We start from the raw sequence: 20,382 nt of genomic DNA on the forward strand, positions 1-20,382 counted from the left end.
GTGTTTCCATACAGAGTTTGTGCTCCCTGGATTTTGTTGTGGTTGTTTCAGTCATAGTTCATAACTAAAGTTTGAACCATGAATCATGAAAATACCTTCATATGAGAAGGTATGAAATGTTGCAGTTATACTGATAAGTAGCTCCTTAGTGGCTGAGCATGTAACAGAAAAGAGACCTCACAAAACCTAAAAACTTGCTGGTAGTCAACATTCTTGAAAGAGGTATAATGCAGCTACTTTGGTTTTGTTTCCAGTAACTGATTATTAAGTTGTTCCATTTCTCTCTCTCAAAAGGTCTCTCCTTGATTGATTCTCAGAGGGATGTGGTTGGCAGTATTCTTTTAAGGGTGAAGACATAGTGGGTGACACAACTCCTCTGAAATTCCTAGTGATGCCAAACAAGAATTTCCAGGAACTGAAGATGAGGGGGTTAATGCCCCTCATCATCCAAACAAACAAATGGGAGGACGAACAACCCACACCATCATGAAAACTCATTTCCAAGTATGTTGGTCTAGCTCCTGCTGCTTGGCTTGTCACACTCCTTACCTGCAGGGATTGCTATCTAATTCAGGTAATGTCCATGGTCTTTGGAGTGGAGGAAGCTGTGGAAAGGAGGAGGAGGAGGAGGAGGAGGAGGAGGAGGAGGAGGAGGAGGAGGAGGAGGAGGAGGAGGAGGAGGAGGAGGAGGAGGAGGAGGAGGAGGAGGAGGAGAAGGAGGCTTACAAAAAAATATACAAGAAAACATTGTAGTAAATATCGGGAGCAAAGAAAAATAATGAAAACAAATTTTTGAGTTGCTTATTCCTTATGCACTAGTTTGATGACTCCACATTCTGTTTGAAGCTTTAGGGTTTCTGCCTATATTAGGAGTCATCCAAGCCAGATCTATGGAACCCAAGCTAGGTCTATGGTGGCTTTGCTATGCAAGTTTGTCATTTTCCTTGATGTCCCTGCCCTCCCCACTCCACTGTCTATGGTGGTTGGCAAGGCATTGGTGCAGCTACTACGCCTAACAGCACAGTATTCAGTTTAATATTTTGATTAATTTTCAATATTTTGATTGGGATAAGTAAAGAAAAAAAAAACTAGCAATAAATCCAGGAAGTGTCATTCTTTGCATATTTATTCAAATATTAAATATCACTGAGAATATTAGGTAATGTAATATTCTAATAAATCTGTGTCCTTTTTTATCTAGGAATAAATCTCACTATTCCACAATCTATATGATATAAGTGGATAATTTTTTTCTTAAGTGGGAAAAAATACTGCATTAGTATCTATATAACATCATTTGCTCAATGAATTGAGATGGTTACTCAAATAATGGATGTTTTTATGGGATGTATTCAGCCCAAACCTACAAAATAATTGATAGATTAAAACTATGGAATGACTAGACAGACAGACAGACAGACAGACAAACAGATAGATAGGACAGACAAACAGACACGTGATAGATAGATGATGTTAGATGATAGATTAGATAGATGATGGTAGATAATAGATTAGATACTGTAGATAGATGATTAGATAGATAGATAGGTAGATAGATAGATAGATAGATAGATAGATAGATAGATAGATGATAGATTAGATAAATGATTGATAGATAGATAGATAGATAGATAGATAGATAGATAGATAGATAGATAGATAGATAGATAGATAGATAGATAACCTAGCTCATGGGTCAGCTGAACTGGAGTAGCATGGGGCTTTTGATGAAGGACCCCATTTTCTCCAAAATTTTAAAGGGAAATAAAAGAAAGGTGGCCAAGGTTACCCAACCAATTCGCAGAAGGAAATGTTCTCCATAGAGACACTAAGTTTGGAACCGATTCCAGCAGAGCAATCAGCGCTTAGAAATGCTGGACCAGTCTTGCTTTGGAAGAAGGCTTTGGATTCTCTTCTAATGTTCGGGACAGAATGTCAGCATTGCCAGACTGGAATCTGTTCATTTTCTCAAGTTACGCATAAGCAGTCAGGCAGAGTTGTCCTCTTTCTGAAAGATGATCACATGGAGATGCCATTATAGTTACACCACATTTGTCACATTAAGTTATTTGCACTTTCCCTTCCTTTCATTACATACAGATAGTTAACATTCTGGACCACCTTAATATGAGGGGTTTTGTCTGTATGCTTTTGGCAGCCCACAGAAATAAGTTCTCTGGAGGGCACATTTCCTGTCCTTGTGTTGGGTTCGTTTTATTTGCACATACCAGCAAAAGCAAACATTCAGATTCTTATTAGCCACCAGAGGGCACTGTTACAACAGTGAGAAAATCCTGTTTAATCTGCCATTTGTTAAGCACTAACATCAGGTTTTACAGCAGTGCCTCTAGCTACCAGAAGGTTCATTATTAGCTTGAAATGAAATATATTCAATAAGGCTTTTCTAGCTAACTATTCCTCTTTAGGGAAATCAATGATAGAATAGATCTTGCTTTGTTTATCCTCTAGGCAAACATTTTATCTGGCCATTTGCGATAATATCTCTGATTGATCCCGTATTAGAATTCAATTGTTATATCTCACATTATAAACCCGTTTTTCTGGCCTATTGAATTTGAAGAATTGTTGCCTGATAAAATACAATTTGGTTCGTTTTTTTCCTTAAAGAAATTGTTTGACATATTTTCAAAACAAGTCCCATCAAAGCAATGCCAACTTAACTAATAGTATTTGTATTTTGTCATACTATGGAGTATGACAAAACGTGGTTCTCTGAGTATAGCTGTCACTTCCTGCCCACTGTTAAAGCATCTTGGAGGAACAAAACAACAACAAAAAACTAAGGTTAAGCTTCCAAATCTCTCTTTACAGTAGTAATCAATAACTTTGGTCTTTTTTATATATATATAGTTCTCAGTCTGGCATCCATTTTGAAACCATATCCAAAAGATCGATGACAAAACATGACACTCCAGTATTTCCAATGAAATGCTTTTGTTACTGAAGTTTAGATGGCAATAGAATGGACGGAATCTAAAGCAGCTGATGGAGGGGGGAGGGGCTCAAATCCAGTGGAAGAATCCTATGGCAGAATCAAAGATTTAGCAATCTTTGAGTCTCATTTCTTGGTGTCCTCTTTGTCTCCTCAATGCCTTTCCAGGGACTGTCATATTTTCCAGAAACATCAGCAAGGTTATTGGGACTAATAGGAAATGGAAGGGAAGTCTACACAGATGTCTTGAAAATCAAATCAAGCATACTCTTATTGTCATAAGAAAAGAGTGAAACAGTGTCCCCTTCAAATCTTGGAGAAACACAAATTATTTTCAACAAGTATAAGAATGAATAAGAAAAAGATGTTGACGGTGTTCAGGTTCCTATGAAACGATGAAGAATTTTTGGAAACTAAGCAGCAAAATGTTTTGAAAGAATTAATCAATATTTTGGGAAAGTCTATCAATAGCATGTTATTTTTGCTGATTTTATCATTGTTAGGGTGTAAATAGAGAAGATGGCTTATTATTTTAAAATGAACAATTTTTTTATGTTTCAAAAAGCATATACCAAGTACATGTTCAAATCCCGAATACTATCATGTGATAGAAGCAAAGATAAGAGTTGCCCACTGATAAATTGGGACAAGTCTCAACTTGTTACCATCTGGATCTGCTGCCGGGAACATCAGTTTTATGATGTACAATGTAAGAATATGAGGAACAGCTGGCCAGCTGCCTTACTTGCAGAACAATGCCTAGTGTTGATTTGAAGATGCCCTCACAGAGACACTTTGGAAGATACAGTATGACTAGACAGTGAGGGTCAGCACTGCTGCTATCAGAAAAGAGGACCAGGAGGAGAATGGCAGGTATTCAGCCTGATTCAAGGGCCCCTGGTGGCTCAGCAGACTAAGTCTGTCTGTTATTAACACAGCTGCTTGCAATTACTGCAAGTTCAAGTCCCACCAGGCCCAAGGTTGACTCAGCCTTCCATCCTTCCATCCTTTATAGTATACAAATGGATGAAGACTATTGCTTAACATAGTGTAAGCCGCCCTGAGTCTTCGGAGAAGGGCGGGATATAAATTCAAATAAAAAAAAATTCAAGCGTGAGGCCTTCTTTTTTGCTTCAACCCTGACAGGGAAGGGAAAGGTGGATCTTATGTCAGAATTGTGAAAAACAGAGAACTTGGCATACGGCAACTCTTACACACTAAAATCCAAGTCCATAGGACTCGTCTGCAGAGCATTGGTATGGGATTTTCACATGAGGGAGAAATTCAGGAATAAAAAGTAAATAACTAATAATTATCTACCCTTTCATAATTTCCAAAATTTTTCGTCTAAGGGAACCACGTTATGCAGCCAAATGGTAGAACTGCTCCTGGCTTCAGAAATAATTGAAAGATGAACTAGACAATCTGGATTTTCATATTTCTGTGCAGCATTTTTAGTTATTTGCTAATTCCAGCCTTAATATAATTAATAGTTCACTAAGTAATTATGAGTCCTGCAGGTTTTTAGATGATTTGTTGGGTTCTTAATTTTCCAAATCAAAACAGTGTATTGAAACGGTTCATTTAACAAAAAATAAATTGTTGTGGTGAAGGTATCATGTCACATATGGATTAGCTCAGATATATCAGCAAATAACACTGGAATGATGTATTAGGTTTGGAAAATCAGCCTAAAGAGGTAATGAGCTTTCAGAAGACAGCTAACAAAAGCTGAGAGACCGAAATAGATACACGTTCATGCGAATTCATGTATTTACTCATCTGCTAGAGTTAAACTTAATGCTGATATATAGGCGCAGTGAATGAACCATGTCAATGTGGATTAATGGTGTTCAAACAAGAAATCTGAGGACTCAAGAAGGCAAGAAAAATATGTAATCTAGCTATGAAAAATATTTTTTTAATTGGGATTTACAAAGAAAGAGGAATTGAGCCACTGTTCCCTTTCAGGGTTCACATTAAAGAGCATGTATTAATTGTCTCTGTTGCACAACAAAGAGGAAAGATTGTTGGTAGCCATAAGCTCACTTATGGCGTAAGTATATTGTGCAAAATATACTTAAGTTGAACAGAGGTCAGATAATTTTTTCCATCCATGTTTGTCCCTGGGAAACGGTAACTTCAATCTAAAGAATGCAAGACTTTAAAGAGTCTTTTTGTCTTTTTCTGAGCAGAGATGGTCAAAAAGATAATTTCATGGTGGACATGTGATTGTGGACTTCTCCAACTCTTAGTTGAAGAAACGTGTTTGTCAACATTCAGGTTTTCCTTTTACAGGATTTTGAAGGAAGTAATTGGAAGAGGGAGAACTACACATGCAAAAGTAATTATTTGTGAGGAATTTTTCTCAGTTACCTTTTTATAACAGTTGCCGGAAGGAAAACACACACATTTCCTAGTTTATATGTCACATTACCCTCCAAATGGATTTGCGTTAAAAAAACCCCAAGATCTCACATCATGACTGAAGTCTCTGTGGGTGGGTGTTTGTGCATATGTGTGTGTGTGTGTGTATGTGTGTGTACAATGTTGATACATGTATAAAAGGGGCAAGAACAAAGGGGAGGAGCTACATGGTTCAACTGCATGGATGTAACCATGGTGTGAATTTTGGACCTCCCACTGAGGAAGAAGGGCTGAAAGGAGTTTCCCCTCTTCCATCTTGGGCCTCTGTGGCTCAGACTGGTAAGACAGTCTGTTATTAACACAGCTGCCTGCAATTACTGCAGGTTCTAGTCCCACCAGGCCCAAGGTTGACTCAGCCTTCCATCCTTTATAAGGTAGGTAAAATGAGGACCTTGAAAATGAGGAGATTGTTGGGGGCAATAAGTTGACTTTGTATATAAATATACAAATAGGATGAAGACTATTGCTAACATAGTGTAAGCCGCCCTGAGTCTTCGGAGAAGGGCGGGATATAAATGCAAATTTAAAAAAAAATCTGCTTATAAACCCTTTTTCTTTTCTGCAGCTTACGAGGTCCAAATGCTGATAAATATTCCTGATAGTAGGATTGATGTACAATGTCAATGTACAATTAATATACAATGTACAATTAATGTACAATGTACAATTAATGTACAATGTCAGAGCATGTATATCTAAAAATGAAGTAAGTGTTTCATCAAGGCATTTGATGACATTCTTTTGCAGATCATATTCAGTAGCTTCTCCCCATGGGAAGAAGCTTTTGACATTTCGAAGTATTACATACATTACTGCCAAGTCCTGGCAATACAGGTACTCCTCGACTTACAACAGTTAATAGCATGACCATTCAAAGTTACAACGGTACTGAAAAGGTGACTTATGACCGTTTTTCACCCTTACGACCATTGCAGCATCCCCATGGCCACGTGGCAACTGACTCATATTTATGACCGTTGCAGTGTCCCAGGGTCATGTGATTCCTTTTTGCGACCTTCTGACAGGCAAAGTCAATGGGGAAACCAGATTCACTTAACAACCATGTTACTAATTTAACAACTGCAGTGAATCTCTTAACAACTGTGGCAAGAAAAATCATAAAATGGGGAAAATTTCACTTAACAAATTTCATGCTTAGCAACATAAATTTTGGCTTCCATTGTGTTTATAGTCAAGAACTACCTGTATAGAACAGGGGTCTCCAACCTTGGTCCCTTTAAGACTTGTGGACTTCAACTCCTAGAGTTCCTCAGCCAGCTTTGCTGGCTGAGAGATTCTGGGAGTTGAAGTCCACAAGTCTTAAAGGGACCAAGGTTGGAGAACCCTGGCATAGAAGACACCACCAAAACACTGATTGCTAAGCCAGGACCATGGGGAGAGGTTTGCTGATGTCATGAAGCTCTGCAGAATACTTCAGATTCAAGGAGCATCTTCCTGGGAAAAGCAAACAATTACTTAGCAGTGATGTGTTATGCCCCTGGTCATGTGACTGTAATCTTACAGAAGCACAGGTCAGGTGACTGAACGGAGAAAAGAAATGACAGCATGAATAGGGCCAAGTGAGCAGCATCTCCTTCTGCAGGGGAAAAAAAAAAAGCAAAGAGGGCCCAAGAAACAATATACAGTGTTTTGCATGGCAAAAGTGTACCTGTTGGATGGGACAATTTGAAGCCAGCGCTATTGTTTTAAGGCATTTTCCTAAGGAAGGATGCAAGTCATGGACTTTAACCTGACTCCTCCGAGAGATTAAACAGCTTTTCTGCCAGCTGCTATTGGCTGATCTTTGGCATAAGAGAATAAGATAAAATTACATCCAAAAGTTATAGAAAGCCAAAAACAGCTCTCCAAAGACCATGATGCAATGATGGTGACGGACATGCCTTTAAGAAATGGATCCAGAAGGGAGTTATAAAAATATGCCTTGCATAATGCTATTCATTCAAATGTTAGCGGGGGATGACACCCTCTATTTTACTGGCATTATATTGCATCTGTCGTCAGAATGGAATGTCCATCCTTTGTGCTGTAGATCAAAAGATCTGTTCCAACCAAGAACACTTTGACCCAGTGAGGCTGTTGTGAAAAAAGGCAAATTTCTAGCTGGGCATCATGAGAAAAGGAAAAGAAAATTAAGCTACCAACACTGTAATGTCTTTACTTAAATCTAATAGAACTAAATATAGAACACAATATACACTTCTAGCCACCATTTTTTTTAACAAATTATAGAGATGTAAAAGATACACAAACAGACAACTCGAAGAATTCAAGAGGCTGAAAAATGGACTCAATGAGGAAAATTTACAATATTTGGAGTTTTCTGACTTGCAAAAAAAAGACCCGAGGCAGATAAGGAGTAGAGCCAGTTTTGGTGTAGTGGTTAAGCCACTTGGCTCGAAAGTAGTAGTCAGTGTATTATAGTCTGTCTTAGCCACAAAGCCAGCTGGGTCACCTCACTCTCTCTCAGCCCTAAGAATTGTAATTCTTGTCAAGGAAAGGTACTGGATTAGTACCAGGTAGTGGTGCTAGTATCAAGTAGACAATTTGTGTCACACGGTGTCACAAATTGACTTGTATGAGTTGTCTTATGTACAGTATCTGGAGGATACATCTAGAGGCTGGGGAAAGATGAATAAATTGGTTTCAAGGAACACCATGAAAATTAAAGGCTGTTTATTGCCTGATAAGAATTTCAATGCACAGTTAAGCTTTGTCAATTTTGTTTTACTGTTCTAGATGAACCTAAAGGAACAGCTGGTAGTTACGGTTCAGTGGTTATCTTTAAAACACGAGGCAACATAATGGAGAGATCCATTTTTCTTGTATGAATCTGGTCCCACTTCATTTAAGAAGTTCTCATCTAGGTCTGCTTCACTGGTCTTCCCACATGGTCAAAATTCATCAACAGCATTTTTCCTCCAATCTCACAGCAGCATTTTATCCACACACCAATTCTATTAAGAGAGAAAGATAGAGACCAAAGTCCCATACACTTCACGACTGAGCAAAAATTATACAGACCTAGATCTTCCTTTCGCCTTGACTCAGTTGAATATTCTAATAATAAGTATTGTATTCAATAGTATTCAATTATAACTAAACAATGCCCAAGGTTGCCATGAGCTGGAGGAAGTAGTTCCCAAATTAAGTCATAGTGTTACTCTTTAATTTGTAGTGATTTTCATAGGCTAATATAATGATAAGTTTTCATAACATTTCACATGTTCTAAGTTTAATTGTTTTAAAGTTAGTAATCAGTAATACGTTTAGTTTATAGCTAGATATAAGTTTTCATAACTTCATAGCAATTTTATATATACGAGTATGGTACACATTATTTTTAAAAAGATGCACTAAAATTAAATGCTTATTTTGGACTGTGCTCTATGCTTTGACCTCATAACTGGCCATGGAATTAAGAAAATCAGAGCTAGTCTAATTACATTCAAGATTTCTTTTAATCTCTGGATTATGTAACGTTTCCACTCAAAATGGTATTTGTTTGCATTTGGTGCCTGAAGGATAAAGGGCTTTTTCTAAAATATTACTTCTATTTATAGTTCTTGCAATATAAGAAGAGGGTGGACTCTGCATTATGAAAGTATCCAAGAAAAAAAAATTAGGTTAGTCTTCCATTGTTTAAAAGGTTGTACTATTCTGTTAAAGATTAAGATTTTAAATTGAAAGAGTTCATAATTTCACCTGTTTTCTTACCTTTGGAAAAAAGATTAATTGTATGCCTGCCCAATTGGATATCCTTTTCTCATATTTTGTCATCCTTATATCCAGTTGATCTGAGTATGCAACTTGGATTTGTAACATAATGTTGCAAATCTAATTTATATATGCAAGTTAAAGGTAAAAGTGAAGGTTCCCCTCACACATATGTGCTAGTCGTTCCCGACTCTAGGGGGCGGTGCTCATCTCCGTTTCAAAGCTGAAGAGCCAGCGCTGTCTGAAGATGTCTCTGTGGTCATGTGGCCAGCATGACTAAACACCAAAGGCGTAATGCTGTTACCTTCCTACCAAAGGTGGTCCTTATTTTTCTATTTGCATTTTTTACTTGCTTTTGAACTGCTAGGTTGGCAGAAGCTGGGAAAAAGTAATGGGAGCTCACCCCATTACGCGGCACTAGGGATTTGAACCGCTGAACTGCCAACCTTTCAGTTGACAAGCTCGGCGTCTTAGCCACTGAGCCATTGTGTCCCATTATATACATATTACTTATCAACAATTATTTATATAGTCACAAAGTCACAAAGTGACAGTCACAAAGTGAGGGACGAGTGATACCATGCACAATATTATTTTTTTGCATGAAAGACATAAATTGTATAGTTTGCAAAAGTCCAATAAAATTGTACAGCTGGTATCATTGGCACAATGACTACATGACCCATATGACAAAACTATCTATTGTACCAGATGTCTATGTATCAAATTGTATCAGTCAACCACCAATGCTTTACTCAGTTTTAGAATGTCCCTTTTAGTGAAGAGGAAAAAAGTCCCGATACGTCATGTGACACCGCCATGACGCCATGAGTTTGACATCCCTGATCTAGGATATGTGGATATTTGCTCATCTACCCACCTGACCCAAATGCCTGGCTAGGGAAACAGTCAAGTCTTCAGTGCGTTGCAAAAGTCCAACCATGTTTTGCAAGAGATAGCTATGAATTGCTAATAGTTTCACTGATTGTACCAGCATTTAATTGGAATTTGTGATTGATAATTTGTGATTTTCCAGATGTTGCTGAATGGCAAAACCTAGGAGCCCTATCAGCCAAAGAGGAAGGACAGTGGGGGTTGAAATCCAATATAATTTGGAGAATTGCAGACTGCAATGTCACAAGTCATCATGGATTAGTTTCGGTCTTGAGAAGAAGGCAATTCCTTCTGTTTGCGTCTCAAACTAGCACAGTACATCAACAGAAAAAAATGACATTATATCCAGTCATTTATGACTCAATCAAGACTTCACACTGTAAAATTAGACGATACGCATTTACTTTCTTCGGGTTCTTAATCTAAGGTGAATAGAAATATTGATTCATATAGAGGAAAATTATTTTCTAGCAATAATAATGACTAATTAGAGTTCCACAATCTTTTAGTCACCATGACCACATATTTATTCATAAAGAATTTCCATGTAGGCTTTCAACCACTATTCCAAATTTTGGAATTTCAGTTGAGATCATCAGACAAGACATTTAATAGAGTATGATACACATTCCGAACAGTTTTTTTTAAAAATTGGCCATTTTTTTCCTAGTAGTCCTAATTATTTCTCAATAATTTCTCATTTCTCAAATATAACTTAAAAAATATAAAAGTATAAATAAATAAAATAAAATGTTCAGTTGTCTATTGAACCAAGCACTCCATTAATTAATTTAATCATTATAGACATTAATTTCTATGGAGATTCTTAGTCATCTAGGTCATGGTTATCCCAAAGGTGTTTTTTCAAAAGGCAAGAAGTGAAATGAAACATCTTTAAGGAAAAACAAAGAAAGTCCAGGTACCTTTTGAAAAAGCACCTTTGGGATTATCAACATAAATTACATTTAAAGAGCAAGTACCCTCTGAACCATAAAATAGTACATAAACTTATTGTTTTTGAATACCTAATAATTCCAGGACTGCATTCAAGTCATTATTTCGGAGTGATGTAGTAGCCTAGAGTGAAGGTGGAGCTATTGCCTCACAATCAGGAGGCTGTGAGTTCGATCCTAGGTAGAGACAGATATTTCTCTCTCTGGGCACACTGAGAATATATCTGCTGAACAAAACTCCGCATTGGCAACAGGAAGGGTATCCAGCCATTAAAACTCTCTGCTAGTTCCATTCAGTTGTCCAGATACCACCCCGCAAGGGATTACGGGGTCGTTAAAAGATGATGATGATGATGATTCAAGTGATTATTCCTTTGTATTGCTTTAATTATGAAGAGATATCTAAATATTTATTATAAATTATTAATTAATGAGAAGAACCGGTAGTAAAAATGCTTTAAAAAAGTTTTTAAAAAGGCTCCGAGGATTACAGCTGTGGCGCACAATTGTCAGAGCCTTTTTTTACCTTTTAAAAGCATTTTTCCAATCTATTCAGGTGAATAGGTTGTAAAAAAATGCTTTTAAAAGGTACAAAAAAGGCTCCGACACTCACAACTGTGGTGTGCGATCATCAGAGCCTTTTTTTTACTTTTAAAAGCATTTTTTTTACAACCTATTCACCTGCTTTTAAAAGTAAAAACAAAAGGCTCCAAAGATCGTGCGGCACAGCTGATCACACACACACACACACGAACATGCTGTTCTACTTACCCCATGCCTCCTTTTGGAGTGCACTGCATGCTCCCATGCGCACGCACCTCACATTTGGTGTGTGGTGCACACTGCGCATGCATGCGCACAGCATGCATTTGGCATGCGGTGAACATGCGCAGCCAGCAAACCAGGATGTTCTGTCCCCCCACCTCACATAGGAAGACACACGAGCAAACGACGTTTACCAGTAATTTATTTTTACAAGCCGACCTGAATCCCTTTAGCAGATAAAAGTGCTGGCAGCTACTTTCCAAATGCCTGCCAAGTTTCTTATAACCTCTAGAAACAGGAGTCAGCATATCTGTAGTCCGTTGCTGGAGCAACCAAGAGTTCAAAGGTTAGTCAGAAGTCATTCACAACGTCCAAGCCTTAATTCCGAAAAATATCCCATCCGAAACTCACAATATGCAGTTTTTGTCCGTCACAGAGCCTACAGAGCAACCCCACCCACTTTTATCCCCTGTGGGCGTGGCTCAGTGACTCAGCAATCTCTGGCCCTTCCACACCTCTTCCTTTGCTGCGCATGCCTCTCCCTCCAACGCTGCCTGGGATCAATCCAAGATTGATTTTCATCACTCCCTATTACTGGGTGCTCTGACATGCCTTCCTCCTGGCCTTCAGCTGGAACCTGAGGCGTTGCCAGAAAGGAAGGTCCTGGAGAGGGAGGCCTTGTCAGCTCCTCCCCATCACTTTCAGAGTCATCTTCCTCCGTGAGGGCAGGCTCGGGAGCCGGAGTCACAACAAACCGGTTCAGATTTCACCACTACTCCAGTCCTGTTCCTAGAGAAGGCTTTCTTTTACATGCTTTCTGCATATAGATTTCTGAGGCATGTAGCAGAGAATCTTCAAGGCTAGAACTTTTATAGAATAGAATAGAAATTTGTATTGGCCAAGTGTGATTGGATACACAATGAATTTGTCTTTGATGCATATGCTCTCAGTGTACATAAAAGGACAAGATACATTCATCAAGAATCATAAGATACAACACTTAGTGATAGTCATAGGTTACTAATAAGCAATCAAATCATACTAGGAAACAAACAGAACAACACAAATCATAAAAATACAAGCAACATTGTTATAGTCATAAGTGGGAGGAGAAGGTAATAGGAAGGATGAGAAGAATAATAGTAATACAGTCTTAGTAAATAGTTTGACAGTGTTGTGGGACTTAGTTGTTTAGCAGAGTGGTGGCATTCAGGAAATGGCATTCCTCTCCATACCCAAGGAGGGAGATCCAAAACTAAAAGGAGAATCTTTTTTGGACCTAAATATTTAACTAATTTTTGTTGGGGGAAAGAAAGACACACCTGAAAGATAATACTAATTTCATGGGATCATCACCAGGCAGTGATGTAGTAATATAATCCTTCCATCACACATGAGATGTTTGCATTTACTTAAGTAGTAGTTTTGGTGCCACAACAAAGACTAGCTTCAGCAATTCCTCTGACCGCCTGGCAACTGTTCTGCATCTTCTATGACATTCCATGACTGAGCCTCTTTCTGGGATACTGTGGGAACAACATGTCAGCCATCCAACACCTAGTGAAAAATATTTGCCATATTTTTCTGGCCAGGGTGGGTTGTAAAGAAAAAGAAATATCTCGGGAATGCTCTTGGGGAAATGCTATATAAAAAATTATCTTTGCCAGCAGTGCATTTGTACAATTGGAGTGTCAGGTGATTTTTGAGAGTAAAGTCTTTATTTACCCTCCCTTCTCTCTGGCTCCACTAACATTTACCTGAAAATGCAGTTAAACTGGAAATCTTTTTCCAAAATGTTTTGGTTCTTCAGTGTTTATGACCATTCTCCATTGGTCTTCCCTCTCTCTTGCCAATGAACTATCAAATCCTCCTTAGAGGCACTTGAATAAGCAAAGGATTGATTACAAGGTCAGGTCATCTTGTTCCAAAAGTGCTTTTCAAAGGCAACTGGGCTTTCTTTGTTTTTTCCCTCAAAGATGTTTTGCTTCTCATCCAAGAAGCTTCTTCAGTTCTTTCAGTTCTTAGAAACTGAAGAAGCTTCTTGGACGAGAAGCAAAACATCTTCAAGGAAAAAACAAAGAAAGCCCAGTTGAAAAAGCATCTTTGGGACAACTATGACCTGGATGACTGAGAAACTCCAGAGACAGTAAATCATCTTAATTACCCTTGTGACAGACAAGGTTCAAGAGGCAAGGCATGAAATTTAACATTGCAGACTAAGGTACTTGTCTCCCATGCTGCTCCTATCTGTTTCTTAAGTCAACTTCAGATATTCCAATCTGGAGTGCATGGGTTTGGCTGTGGAGTTAGCCTGGGTATTTGGTCCAGACCAGGGATGAAATGCAACCGGTTTAGGCCAGTTCGCCTGAACCGGTAGTAAAAAATGCTTTAAAAAGTGACAATCAGCTGTGCAACAATCAGCTGTGTGACAATCAGCTGTGCTGTGTGATCATTGGAACTTTTTAAAAACTTTTTTTAGCATTTTTACTGCCTATTCGTCCGAACTGGTAGTAAAAAAATGCTAAAAAAAAGTTAAAAAAAAGTTCCGACAATCGGGTGTGAGACAATCAGCTGTTCCTGATTGACTATGAGGTTTCTGCTTGTTGCAGGGGCCATTTTGTGTGAAGTCTAGCTGCTTTTGCATTGTGTGTGAGTCAGTTGTGCAGCTTTTGTGTTATTTTGTGTAGTTATAGTTGGTTTTTGACTCTCTGTGACTCCGTGAGGTTCCTGCTTGTTGCAGGGCAATTTTGTGTGAAGTCCAGCTGCTTTTACATTGTGTGTGAGTCACTTGTGCAGCCACGCCCACCTGGTCACATGACCACCAAGCTGTGCCCACCCAGTCACATGATCACCAAGCCACACCCACAGAACCAGTAAGGAATTTTTTTGAATTTCACCACTGGTCCAGACTATGGCATTATAAGACCTGTCTGGTCATTCTCTGTTTCTTACCCTTCCCATCTATTCAGGGAAGACAAGTCTAGGTCTTTTAGGATTGTTCCTTCCTCACTAGTCCCAATTCTTTCCTTTGTTGATCCAGATGTTTGCACACATAGATGCTTCACGCTCCTCCCCATTCCTCATATTCTCTCCAGTGATACAAAGTTAGGCTGTCTTTATTCTTTGTTTCTTTCCCCTAAGATACTATCATACACCAATATTACCATGTTGGGCCCTCGCTATAGTTGTGTGCCCACACTGGGTCACCCGCTGTCATTTCCCTAGTTTTTTCTTGTATACCCTTGTACCCATCTGGGGTGTAGGTTGGGTTTAGTCGGTCTAATGGGCACCTGAGTTTCCTGCCCATCAATAGTTCCGCTGGGCTGCGGCCAGTTGTCACACGGGGGTTCTATGTTGGACTGCCAAGAAGGTATCGATTTTGGTTTGCCAATCGCCTGGACTTATCCTAGATAGCGCTTCCTTGGCGCTCCGAACGAAACGTTCTGCAAGTCCGTTCGGCGCCGGGTGGAAAGGCGCCGAGAGGACATGTCTGATGCCCTCTTCCGCTAAGTACCCCTCAAACTGGTTTGCCGTGAATTGCGGGCCGTTGTCAGAAACTAGGGTGTCGGGCAGGCCATGTGTTACGAATAGGTGCCTCAGGACTGAGATAACTGCCTCGGCCATCGTGGTTTTCATGATGATGATTTCTAACCATTTTGAGTAGGCATCTACTACAATTAAAAAGGTCTGCCCATGGAATGGCCCGGCAAAATCTATGTGAATCCTGGACCATGGCCCCTGGGGTTTCTCCCACTCTCTAATTGGGGCTGTAGGGGGTAGTGGCCTTGACTCTTGGCAGGATTGGCATTTCCCTACCCTGTCGCTAATTTCCTTATCCATTAGGGGCCACCATACATAACTCCTTGCTAAGCTCTTCATCCTCACAATCCCCGGGTGGCCCACATGCAACAGTTCCAACACATTTCTGCATAATTTCTCCGGGATAACCACCCTATTCCCCCATAACAGACACCCTCCTTGAACCGACAGTTCCGATGGTTTTTTCGCAAAGTCTTTGAAATGCTCACCCGGCGCAGCGGGCCATCCCCTTTGCACCCAACCGATTACAGTCCCTATGGTAATATCCTTGTAAGATGCCCTAGCCACTTCCTTGGATGTGACTGGGCCAGAGTCCAAAGAGTCAATTAGCAAGAAGGGTGTCCCCGAGGTCGGGTCTTCGATAGTCTCTGGTAAAGGGCATCTACTAAGAGCGTCTGCATGCCCTAAGTCTTTTCCGGGGTGGTGGAGCAATTTGTAAGAGTATGCCGCTAGGAAGATAGTCCATCGGGTCAGCCTGGGTGAAAGTGCAATGGGTGTTGGGCTGTTGTGTCTTGCCCGCCCTCAGAGCAGCTGGGGCCTTCTTACCTGCTCCCCAACACTGAGGAATGTATGCCTTCCGGCCCAAGTCCTGGCTCCATGCCCCCACAAACTGCAGAAGAAGGAGCATCTCCCTGCCCCAGCCCTGACTCCATGCCCAGGCAAACGGAGCAGCTAGACCCCTCCCCCTCCTCCACAGCAGGTGAGCCTGAGGAGGGTTTACTCCCAAGAACAGCTGATTGGAGTGACCCTCGCATCAGAAGATTGGAGAGGCGGAGGCAACAGAGGGAAGGGAGGGGCAGGCCTTAATGAGTGCTGAGTCATGGAGCCACACCCCATGGCCTATATAAAGGAGCTACTTTCTGGCAGTCTCTGAGTCAGGCAAAAGTCAAACTTATCTTGCTGAAGTCACTTACTGGTCTCCTGCCTGCTCTGAGGACTTTGCTAGGACTTTGGGCAGAGCTGCAGAGGCAAGCCTGATTCGGATTTCCCGGACCCAGCCGTCAGCGGAGGAGTGGGACACGACATGGGCGGTCGCCCGCTAGGAGTTCCAGTAGGGGTCTATGGTCCATGACTATCTCGAAATCTCGTCCGAATAAGTATTCGTGGAATTTCTTAACCCCAGAGACTATAGCCAATGCCTCCCTAGCTAGCTGGCTGTAGTTCCTTTCAGCCGAGGACATTGTTCGGGAATAATACGCTATAGGGGCTTCTGTTCCATTCGGTAACCTATGGCTGAGCATAGCCCCCACCCCATAGGGAGATGCATCGCAAACTAGTACTAATGGCAACGTGCCATTGTACTGAATGAGGAGGCTATCGCTGGACAAAAGGTTTTTTACCCCCTCAAATGCCTTAGCCTCCACCCTGCCCCAGGACCAAATAGCTTTCTTTGCTAGTAATTTATGTAACGGTTCAGCTATTGTTGCCTTATTCTTTAAGAATACCGCATAGAAGTTGACAAGCCCTAAGAATGCTTGTAATTCTGTTTTATTTTTGGGAGCTGGGGCCTTCCTAATGGTCCGTACCTTGCTCTCAGTAGGGTGAATCCCTTCCCTGTCTATTCGGTATCCCAGGAACTCTACGGATTCCACCCCAATTTGGCATTTGTTAAGCTTAACTTTAAGCCCAGCAGACCTGAAAATGCCCAAAACCTTCCTTAGTTTTACCCCAAGTTCATCTAAGTTTTCTGCTGATACCAATACATCGTCGAAATATGGTACCACCCCAGGTAGACCCTGTAATAGTCACTCCATTAGGTTTTGGAATAGCCCTGGAGCCACACTAACTCCGAACTGGAATCGAGTGCATTTGAAAGCGCCGCGGTGCGTGACAATTGTCTGCGCCTCGGCTGTGCTGCTATCTACGGGTAGTTGCTGGTAGGCTGAGCCAAATCGAGTTTGGCGAAAACCTGCCCTTGTCCTAACGAGTGCAGCAAGTGTTGCACTACTGGGATGGGGTATGCGCTCTTCTGCAATGCTTTGTTAAGCGTTGCCTTGTAGTCAGCACAAATCCGGACCGATCCGTCCGGTTTGACTGGGGTCACTATAGGTGTCTCCCATTTTGCATGGTCGACGGGGACTAGTATTCCCTGGCTTACTAGCTTGTCTAATTCCCTGTCAATCTTGGGCTTTAGGGCGAATGGGACCCTCCTAGCCTTTAACCTGATGGGGGCAACTTGTGGGTCTAGATTGAAAGAAATAGGGGTCCCCACGTACTTGCCCAGGCAGTCTTTGAAGACGTCCTCGAACTCCTTCAGCAGTTCATCCTTGAGGTTGACTTCATTTCTGTAGACCCCGGTCACTCCCATGCCCAAAGCTCGGAACCAGTCCAGTCCTAGCAAACTCGGTAAAGTTCCATCTACTACGGTGATTGGCAGGGTTTTCTTGAATTGTCCATACTTGACTTTGACGGACGTGACCCCTCGAACAGGGATCCGATTTCCCTGGTAGTCTTGCACTCTCAGCTTCTGGGTTTGTAGCTGGCGCTTTGCAATGGCTAGCAAGTCCCTCACGATGGTGTCCCAGGACATAATTGTGATTGATGAGCCGGTGTCCACCTCCATTTGGCACGGTACCCCTTCAATGTATGTTTTGGTAAAAATCTTCTTTTCTAGTCGTGTCGATGCATGGCCCACTCTCACAGTGGTCTGATTTAACTTCGTGCCCTTTTTGAATGGACCAATCCCAGGCCGCTTCGCTGCTCCCGCGCTCTGATTGGTCGGTTTGAATTTTTGGCGGGAAGGTTGGGGGGCTCGACAGGCCTGAGCTATGTGTCCTTTCTTTTCGCACCGCCAACAAATCGCGTCCTTGAACCTGCAGTTTTGTCGTTGGTGTTGGCCCCCACAACTCACGCATTCGTCCCGGTCACCTCTCTCCGGCCTCCCGTGTGGAAAACCTCTTCCTCTTCCTCACCTTCCGATTCGGCCTGGACTTCTCGCTGTGGACCGGTGTTGTTTTCGCCCGGCACCCTGCGTTCGGCTTTTGCAAGGTCTCCGCCGCTTTGGTGGACATCTCGTGAGCCCTGGCCTCGCCAAGGCTATTGCCAAAGTCAGGTTGCTTTTAGACAGCAGCCGCCTTTGCAGTCGGATGTCCCTGACCCCACAAATGAGTTGTTCGAGTAAGGAGTCCTCCAAATCTCTGTACTCACAGTGGTTCGCGGCTTTCCTCAACGCGCCATGTACACGCTTATCGATTCGCCTCTCGCTGTACCCGCTGCTCAACTCGAACCGTTGGACGAACTTTGAGGGTACCGCGTGGTCAAGTGTTGTTTGTAGTGTTTGCCACGGTACCGATTGTACCGGCGTTGGCTCTGAAAGTGACTCCGCGGTATCGAAAACCTCTGGACCGCAGTGGCTCAGGAAGTACGCTCGCTTCCGATTATCCGAGACTCCTTGTAGTTCGTTTGCTTCGAGGAAACACTCGAAGCGAGCCATGTAAGACCCCCATTTCTCCTTGGCTGGGTCAAATGGCACTGGCGCCGTGTAGCTGGACATCGCTAATATCCGCCCTTTGAAACTGGCTGGGTTCGCGAATTCCTTTGCTCCTTCAGCTCTTTTTTCCCAATCTCACTGCCTCAATATCCCACCTTCGTCGCCAATGTTAAGTTTGGGCAATAAAGAGGCAGGAGACCAGTGAGTGACAACAGCTCTATAGTTTATAGTGATCCCAGCAAAAGACAATAGGCAAAACCCCCTCTTTAAATACTATTTTGGCTGAGGCTTCAACCAATCAGCAACGTGCTAGTTCCCGCCCAAACTTCCCTCCTAAAGTTTAAATACATTACAAGGCTGTTCTTTCATCCTTACATTATTCTATAGGTCAATGGATACTTAGAGCTAAATTTGCAACTTAAAGCTGATTTTTAAAGAAAAAAATGGGAAGGGAAAGGAAAGCTTTACCGTACTTTGGGCTAGACATGGGAAAGTAAAGGGCACGTGCTTTATTTAGCCTGAGTAGATATCAAAAATTGCTCAGATCAGCTTCTAGGTTACTCATGAACTTCATGAGCCAGCATTGGATCAATTTCAGTATTATGAAAAAGAAGCAACAGCTGAGCATCAGAGAGTATACAGAAGAAAATGGCTGTCCAGGGCAGGGAACAGCCAATGGAGGGGAGGTGGTCTGCCAGGTAGCTCAGCCAATCAGAGCTACGGCAGTTATCTGAATAAAATGAAGTAGAATGGGGTGAAGAGTTGGAGTCCAACTGCTCTGAAGGATTCTCTGGTAAAAAGACAACAATTGTGAATTGAAGCTGTAAACCAGAGGCTCAGGATGCATTAATAGGGGCTAGACGTGGGAAGAAGATTTCATATCATCTGTTCCTGCACCCAGGAAGTTATGAGAAGTCCATAGTGGTCATGACCAAGAAGAAAATGCAGAGCTAACCTGAATGCCTTTCTTTGCATTTCCTTATTTGTCTGTTGGAAGACAGATGGATTCACATATGCATATTCCCAGACTGTTTGAGTGACCTGAAGTTACAATCGTCACAGGTATACTTCAGACCATTTTGTGATGGATCAGAGGCTTGAAAAACACTCATGGGGTAGAGGTGGCCACATATTTGATATCTGATTCCTTTGAGATTCAGAAGTATATTTTGCCCCAACAATGTGTAGGAAAATTATTGATGAAATGAATATATGAAAATCATCTGATAAATGACTGCAATTTTATTTTCCTTCCAAAGTGTATGTATTTTGCCTTCAACAAACCACAAACTGGACAGCCTTGTGACTTCCCAAGTTATCCCTTCTGCAAATCATTGCCAATATGCTTTAAAACCTCACCTAAAACAACTGTAGATCAAATATGCATTTAGCAGGTTGTTCATTCT

At 41.4% G+C, this 20,382-nt stretch overlaps 1 long non-coding RNA gene across 1 annotated transcript in view; it reads left to right on the forward strand.

The window, feature by feature from the left end:
- The first annotated feature begins 345 nt into the window (after nucleotides 1-345).
- LOC131185756 (uncharacterized) overlaps nucleotides 346-20,382 on the forward strand; it is a 68,831-nt gene continuing 48,794 nt past the window's right edge. Inside the window, exon 1 of the long non-coding RNA XR_009152224.1 lies at nucleotides 346-574. This is a non-coding gene — a long non-coding RNA (uncharacterized LOC131185756). The remainder of the gene's footprint in view (nucleotides 575-20,382) is intronic.

This window comes from Ahaetulla prasina, chromosome 1 (assembly GCF_028640845.1).
Source record: "Ahaetulla prasina isolate Xishuangbanna chromosome 1, ASM2864084v1, whole genome shotgun sequence".
In the NCBI taxonomy this organism is placed as follows: Eukaryota; Metazoa; Chordata; class Lepidosauria; order Squamata; family Colubridae; genus Ahaetulla; species Ahaetulla prasina.